Source organism: Lygodium microphyllum, chromosome 1, assembly GCF_053477565.2.
Source record: "Lygodium microphyllum isolate KBCC chromosome 1, Lygodium_microphyllum_v1.1.10, whole genome shotgun sequence".
Classification (NCBI taxonomy): domain Eukaryota; kingdom Viridiplantae; phylum Streptophyta; class Polypodiopsida; order Schizaeales; family Lygodiaceae; genus Lygodium; species Lygodium microphyllum.
The window spans coordinates 190,768,365-190,777,558 of record NC_141135.1 but is presented as its reverse complement, the minus strand read 5'-3'; positions in this window follow the sequence as shown (position 1 = coordinate 190,777,558).

Below are 9,194 nucleotides of genomic sequence, written 5' to 3'. Positions count from 1 at the left end.
CGCTTAGGTCTGGGCTACCAAAGTTGTACCATCAAGGGAGCATTTTACAGGAAAGTTACAATGACAAACTTAAATGTTGACAACCTAAGGGAACACAATCCCTCAAAAACTAGACTTACAAGAACCACACCCAAAGTTAAACTTGACAAGTGACAACCCAAAGATATTGAAACTATGGAGAGGCTAGACCTCACATACAAAAGACATAAAGAGAAAACCACCAATACGCTTGACAAAACAAGCTCTTAAGAAGCTTAAAACATACTTGTAGAAACAAATAAACACCCTAAAACTACTGAAGGACCTAATATGGTAGGAAAATGATGCTAAATCAATTGGGCTAATCAAGAGCCAAAGGAAGAGTCATCATACATAGCCCATCCACAACCAATAGATTGGTGATAGGAAAGAAGAGCTCAAAATACAAAAATAAGCATTCAAAATTCAAAGTCACCTTAAGGATTGACAAACTCACCACACTTCTTGAACATATCACCACTTTGAGTGCAAAGAGCACCATCCTACACCCAATACCCAAAATGTAGTCACCACCAAAGTATGTGAATATCTTAACCTAGAGCATCAAATAGAAAGTGATTGGCAAGGCTAAGCATTGGGTCAAGGAGGCACAAGCTGAGCTACAAAAATAGGAGGTGGTAGGAGAGATGAGTGTATTTGGCTTGTCTATCAATATCCATTGGCGTTCACACCCTTAGAAGATGTGGCTCCAACCCAATTAATCAAGAGGAACACCCAAGTCATGCCCTCACAAAAACATAGACACAATATGAGGACCAAGAGATTTTAGTTTAAGGAAATAGATCCAAGTATCATTGTGACCCTAGTCTCAACCAACATAACCATCCCACTAGGAATGGGAATCCACTCCTTTGAAGAACCTTCAAATCTTGTGTAAAAAAAGTGGAAGTAGAAACAACCAAAGTAGCTTCTCAAAAGCCTCAAAAAGGATACGTAACCTAAGTCCAGCTCCAACAATAGGGGCATTAGTAGTCAACACATTCTAGGGAGGAGTAGACTAGAGCTAGAGTTAGTGTTAAGAAATAAGATATTATTGAAGGTTGGAGTAAACCCTCCTATAGAGAACATGAATGTCAATATGATTGTGGCTGGTGGTTTAAAATTCCACCCACTAGGAGTAGTGAATGATTAATTGGTTAAGATTTTTGGTGTTAAGTTGTTTTTAAACTTTGCGGTAACAGAAAGAGTTGACCATGATTTGTCACTCAAATATCCTTTCCTAAAAAGCACAAGATAACTAAGGATTGGGGTAATGTTCCAGTCTTCTTGGGTAGTAGGAAGGATGCAATCATAACTGAAATGGAAAGATGGGAGACTACTCTAGTAGAATTGGATGCCATTTCCAACATGCTAAGAGGAAATTCGAGTTTTCTCCTGCATGAAAACCAATTACATCCCTTGCTTTAAAGATGAGCATGATTATATATATATCATTGCAATCCTAGACCTAACATTCTTGGAGGGTGAGTATTGAGAGGCTTACGAGAGAATGAGTTAAAAGGGAATAGAAGAGCCCACTATACACTTGCTCAAACAATGCATAAAGTGAATCTTTGTGTTTGTGCTCATGATGAATCCTGAGCCATTGGGATTTCCAAGCATAAAAGGGTTTTAACCCCCTCTAACAAACTTGATATTCCAAAGTTTTTGAGGCAATGGCAATGGTGCTTAGAGATAACCCTAAAACTAACGTGCTAATATTTAATGAGCTTTTACAAAGCCTTAATTCCAAGCTACACCAATGTGCATTGAGGCATACTTAGAATAAAATTGGACTAGAATGGCTAGCTATAATGTAGGAAAAAAGCCTTATAAATAACTTGAAAATAATTGGCACTAGTTAGTCTTGGAGGAGAGCTATAAATAGGGGAGAAAGTGCTATGATAGGGACTTTTTTTTCATTATGATCAATCAAACTTGGTGAGTTAGTTCTAATTTCTAGTTTCTTGTTCATTTTCTTAGTTTAACATAGTTTAGGCTATATCTTCTTGGCATTTTCCAGTAGTTAGATTATTTCATTTCCATTTCACTAGTTATATTTAGGCTAGATTTGGTTCCTTTCATTTCATTAGTATCAATGCATTAGTTAGATCCAACCAATAGGTCATTTCTAAGCTTTAGATATGGTATATGTAGTTAAAACAAGTAACTATGGTTACAGATCTTGGTTGCTGTGTCAAGTTTGATAGACTTCTACAATTAAATGTAGCTACAGTTGAAGACATTGAAGAGGATCTTGACAAGTCCTCATAAAATTTGAGCTATTTTGAAGGTCTATTGACAAAAGAGGGCTATAGGAGGCTAGAGGGAACTAAAGTGACCTTTATTTTTGGAAATAAGTTTTCTTCTTCTTCTTCCTTCAAGCTTTCTCCAAGATTTCATGGATGCCAAGGTTTTCTCTACTCACATCTCATTTCTTCTTACTTCAAAGCTTATGGAACCTGAGGGGAAAGATTAAAGGCTTCGTAAGCTACAAGAGAAGCACTCTTGTGATAACATTTGGCGAAGAAGAAGCCACACAATTTAGCTTGAGATTTGTAGGTCATGATTTCTTCTCCAAGTTTCTTGGAAGATGCTTGCCTAGATCACTCTTCCATGACATTATCTTTTTACCAAACCTCTAAAGTCTTAATCCTCAGGGAGAAAAAGGAGCATGTGGGATTCAACAAGGCACATTGCTTTGGATTCAAAGGTTGATATCTTTTTAGATGCAGCTAATATCACCTTATATGCAAGGCCTACTCATGTAAAATATGCACACCATAGTTGCTTGCAATAAAATATATAGAAGTCAATGCAAAAATCTGGTCCAAAAGACTCATGGCTAGGCTATGGCTAGGTGTCTCTCCTTGAGTATGAAGAAAGCAGTGCAATTCTTACAATAGAAAGATCAACAAATAGTAAAATCTCTAGGCAAGCCTAAGAAACAACAACCTTACAACATATTGATCAACAAGCAATAGAATCCCTAGGCAAGCCTGAGAAACAACAACCTAAATTATAGGAGAGGAGAAGGAAGCCTACCAAAGGTTACTTAAGATTCCCATGAGCTATTGAGCAAGTCTATGATAGTATTGGCCACACATGCAAGAGTTGCATATCAGTTTAGTGGCAAGCATCACAACTCATCAAGGCATCATGAGCATCATGATTGGTTAAGGCATAATCTTGGACATCTTTTGCAAGAAATCTGGTATTTAAATCTATAGAAAAGCTTCTTGAACTGTGTAGTAGCATTTCCTTTCATTTGATCTCACAACAACAAGCTATCTACTACAAGCCCCTCTTGCAGAAGTGAGAGTATCACCATAATCCTCCCCATTAGTAGGTGAAGAATTATCCACCCTTACAATCTTGGGTGCAAAGGCAAGAGTTGCCTCATTCCTAAAATAATAACTTGAAACTCATGCTTGTTGAAACAATCATGACAACTACATGACTCTACATAGTACTCTAGCAGCAAAGCATTCACAATCAACTTGATGTACTACATCTGGTAGCAACACTCTCTTTTGAATAGTACGGCTTGGTGGCTTCTTTGGCTCTTGTCCATTCGCAACATTATTTAGGTCTATCATGAGCTTGGTCACTAAATCTTGGCCATAAAGATAGTAGGATTATCATGGATGCCTTCGAGCTTCTAAGGATTCAAGAGAAGGTTTCTATCTTCTTGAATAGAAGGAAAGAAAGAAGAAGAAAAGGAAGAAATGTCATTGTGTTTGTTCATCTCCCACCTTCAAATTTATCTTTTCTCTCAATTTCATGTGGAGGAAGGGCTTCATCTTTGGTGACAGTCCATTTTTTAAGAGGTTGAAGCAGTGATAGAAGAGAATGAAGAAAAGAAGAAGCCACGATGTTCATCATCTTTGGTATCATTAGATGGGATTCGTTTGGGCTTGTCCTTTGTCATATTTCTATTTGTTTGCCATGTGAGCACCAAATCAAATGATATCCATGACTATGATGATGTGTTTGACTACTGGAAACCCCTCCATTACCTTCTCCACAAATCGAGCTTTCAAATTGGGGGTATAGTTGGCAGTTTGCTTTGCATTGTTACCCATATTTACATCTTCATGGACTAGTAGATTTTCATTCACATGGTGTTATGGTCAGGGAAGTGGAAAGCACAAGCTTCCTTCCCAATACATTCTTCGTATACAACTTGACTCTAAAAATTGCTGTAGTCATACATGGAAAGACATTATGCAATGTAATATATATGCCTCACAATTATGGTGCATCTATTGTGCTAAGAAGCAATTCACTTTCTATGAAGAAATATTAAAGAGCAACTGCTACCTGATACTTGCTGTTGGTGGCATAGAGAAGTTTGGCTTCACCAAACTTCTTGGTGAATAGGGTAGCACATATACAAAGAGATAATTAGTTGTTCAACATCTTTTTTGTCTCATAATCTGAATGTGATGCCAATTTCCTACACATAATAGAGATAAACTCAATGATTTAATAGTGGTGTAGTAAACTCCTAGAGCAGTACATACCTTCATATTAGCTTGTACACTTGCACCTACTCTTGAATTGAATCCAACAAACTATCAAAACATGAGAAGAACCTAGTATGTGAATTCATAGGCTTTGTAGATTGTTGCCATTGGATTCCTCATAAAATCAAGATGTACTTTCTTCAATGTGAATACCTAGCATTGCAACATCAAACTAGAGAAGGATTCTCAATTGTTGCCCCATGAAAACTATTGGAAGTACACTCTCTTGATGATACATGTTGAACTTGCTCATAGTTTCAACAAATAAAATAGTGCATTGCCAAGCTTATTGGATTGCTTTGCCTCATCTGAAATCTCGTGAACATTGGTATTTCCATCTTGGGCCAAAAAGAAAGCCACCAATCTGCAAGAGGGATTTCATACAATCAACCTAGCAAGATATGCTTTTCCTTATGCATGCACACCCTTTAAAGATGATGTAGGGCATGGTTGGAGCATCTACTAGTGACCCTTGTTCATCTTGCAAGCATGCATCAAAAGTGGTAGTTCCTAGCAAAGAAAATAGCAAATATCAAAGAATAGTACTCATCAGAAGTAGTAAGAGCATCAAAACTTGAGGGCTAGAGAACAATGACTTGCTCTCATTGTTGACTCATCAACCACTGCTTTTTATAAGAGTGTACTTATGATAGAGTTCCTCTCATTGTTGACATATCAACCAGTATTTTTTATAAGAGTGTATTTATGATAGAGTTTCTCAGTTATAGCAGTCAAATTTGACCTCAAATTGACGGAGGATATTTGACAGATGGCATCCACAAAAGAGTATTTAAGGATAGTATTGTAAGTGGCACTTGATAGATCCATGGTGAAAGTGCTCAATAGAAGCTTTCATGCTAAAGATTTGGTGTAGTATAATAGGATAACTAAGTCTTGGTAATAGACTTGAACGCTTGCTTTAGGTGTTTCAAGAAATCTTTGTGGATTCAGTGGCGAGGAGAGTTGCATATTCTCATACAGTAGTTTGTGTTTTTTTAATGACCAATATTTATCATCTCAAATTTGAAGCATGGCATGCTTGACTAGTGTTCCATTCCACACTAATTTATAGCTAAGCTAAGTGAGAAGAAAATCAAGACAACAACATCACATAGGCCAGTATGGTTTCCAGTGACATATGACAATTGATCATTTTGGCCACATGATGGAGTCAAAGCTTAACATTTTGATTGCTTTGGCTACCTCCCACAACTTGGAGTCCAATATTGACAAATTTACTGATTTGATAACTCATTTTGGCCACATGGAGTCAAAGCTTAACATTTTGATTGCTTTGGCTACCTCCCACAACTTGGAGTCCAATATTGACAAATTTACTGATTCGATAACTCATTTGCTGACCAGTTCACTCAACATTTAGATCTTCACTCAACTTCCAGTGAGTTATTTTCCCATGACTGTTAACAACCATATTATAAGCAACAACAACCATATAGTGGTACATCATATGGGCAATCAAATGATGGATTTTCTTGTTTACCTTCACCATATGGACATCATTATGATGAGTGTACATATGATGCACATGGTTTTGGAAAATATGTATATTATGCACCTTGTTATAATGATGGTCAATGCTCACATGTACATGGATAGTAGCATTATGCTAGTGCGTATGGGAAGCCATCATTTGATTTTGGGTGAAAACATGGTGATTATGCTCATGATGGTTATGGATTTGGGCACAATGTATGCTATGAACCTTGTCAAGGTTGTGGGTAGCACTCTTGTGAATCTAGAAAGTAGCATAACTACTACGGGCCTTGTGTTAATGATCATGTTTATGAGGATATGTTTTCTCAGTAGCATGATTCTAATGTGCAACATGCTAGTGGTCATGTGTATGATGACTCATTTTGTTTTGAACAATATCCAATTTATAACCATGATTCCTTGTATGGTCAATATTCATTGAATGCAAACTATGTTACTTCCTTCGAGCCACATTCCATTGAGTATGGCCAACATGCTTCTAAGGGATGCACCTATGCAATAGTGGCCACTTTGCTTGCTGATGTAGGTAATGAAGAAGAAGAAGAAGAAGAAGATGATGATGATGATGATGTTGATGAGGAGGAGGAAGATCAAGAAGTTGAGGAGGAGGATAATGATGAGGATGCAATAAATGATATGGATGCATATGGTCATGAGTCTAATACCCATGACCATGAGGATGCCAATGATTTGGATGCATATGATGCATATGACTTAGATGCCTATAATGTGGATGCACATGAAGATGATGATGGTGTCTTATTTCCTTTTGATCCACTTGCTTATGCAGATGATCTTTATACCCATTTGATTCAGGTGGTACAACACATATGCTTGGTGACAGTTTTCCTATTATTGATTATCATTATGTTGGGATTCCCTTTGATTCAAGAGGCTTTCTTTTATGGGTATTTAGCATGCAATAAGGCATTCCACGTCCAAGACTTTGTGTTACTTTATCTTCATGGCTTATGCATGCTTTCTATGGGGAGAAGGTTGAAGAAGATTGGGTTTCCTTTTTAATATAGCTTGTTGTATTAAAATATTGTTCATAAATAATTTGTCTTAAAATCATCACAACCATGTTTTCATGGTTGAACGTGATATCCTTTAGTATGTACTTTGATATGACACCTCATTTTTTCAATTTGGAGTTGCTTATCAATAGTTATGGCTTTTTTCCATGACCGCACTATTATGACAACATACAGGAAACTCACTACACTCATTTCCTTTCTACTTCTCAACTATGGGATCTTCTTCAACACATGAGTTCTATGATTTCCAAATTCTCTCCATTGTATTCATTCCCATCTTTCAATATTTGAGGACAAAGTTTCTCTAGTCAAGGATGGATTGTAATGTAGGAAAAAAGGCTTGTAAATAACACAAAATGATCGAGTCTTTGAGGAGAACTATAAATAAGGGAGAAAATGCTATTATAGGGACCTTTTGCCATTATAATTAATCAAACTTAATGAGCTAGTTCTAATTTCTAGTTTCTTGTACATTTTTTCAGTTTAACAAGATTGAGGCTATGGCTTCTTGCCATTTTCTAGCAATTAGATTCATCCATTTCGATTTCACTAGTTAGATTTAGGCTAGGTTAGATTCCTTTCATTTCACTAGAGCACTTAGAGGTCTTCAATCATGAACTTTTAGGTTACAAGCCTATATATCTCATTCCTACCTTAAAGTCCTTACAACTTAGAGGGGAGAGAACTTAGACCTTGACTCCCCAATGAAGTTAAAGAAATCAAGCTTAGAGTTAAAATATAGCACGAATGGTGACCTTAAGATTCCTCGACCTACTAATATGAGAAGGATAAAGAGAGATCTTCATGTTCACTTGTGAAGGAGGAAATTGAAGAATGCTAAGAGGGATTGAGACTCTAATGCAAGAAGTAAAAGAAACCCCAAGTTTGTCTAAATCACTTCCTAGAATTTAAGAAAGGGGATCGTGTCATTTTAGTTCTTAGTAAAACAAGATAGGGAAAATATAGCAAACCTATTAAGGGACCCCCAAAAGTGAAGTAACTAAACCTCAAAAGAGAGTAAAAGACACCCAAACCCATGTATATCACTGTGGAATTCATTATGCAGGATAAGCACAAGCTTATCTACGTGTTGAGTTATGTCTACCTTCAATTATATTGATCTCAAGGGAGTTCCAAAGCACATACTAATGTATAAAAATCTAGTGAGCCTATTGAGGGACCCACAAAAGTGAACAAATTAAACCTCACAAGAGAGGGAAAGACACCCAGACCCCATGTATATGAATGGGGAGGACCTCATTGCCATTGAGAATGAGCATAAGCGTATCTACTTGTTGAGATGAGTTTACCTACAATCATCTTCTCAAGAGAGTTCCACCTCATGTAGTAACATTATACAATTCTAAAAAACCCCAACACCAAGCCTAGGAACAACAACCCTACCCAATGAACCCAAGATATGCACATCACATTTGAAAAGATCTAAACAAGCTCCTCAATGTAGGATTCACCTACAAGGTTGAGCATACAAACTAGGCATCACCTATTGTTGTGGTACTCAAAAAGCATATAAAAAATCTAAGCATTCATAAATAAAAAAAAGGTAAAGATGACCATTAAAAGAGGCCATTTCTTATGGCCTACAATGAGCACATGTTTAAGTGTGTGATAGGCAAGGAATTACACAATTTCCTTGATGTATTTTCAAGATATCACCATTGAACGAGAGCTTTTGAGTGCATAATCTTTCCTTTTAGCTTGACCATACTGTCTTGGCCACATTCAATGCTTCATGTGCACATAAGCTTCAAAGACATGCCGAGAAAATGGCTCCTATTGTTTGTGAAAATCCTTTGTGTCAACTATAGTTGGGAATAACATTTAGAGAGAATATAGTTGGTTTTTGAGGAATTTAGGCAATATCAACTCTCTCTAGAGGCACTACGGTTGGTCTTTAAATAATGTAAGGAGTATCAACTCTTACTTAATCCCTAACTATGAGTTATAGGTAAATCAAGGACTCATCTTAGGTCATATTTGTCCAAGAATGACATTGCAATAGAAAATACAAAGATCTAGGTAATTATGGGCTTACCATTGTCAAATAGTTCAAAAGAGACTCCGTGTTTCCTGG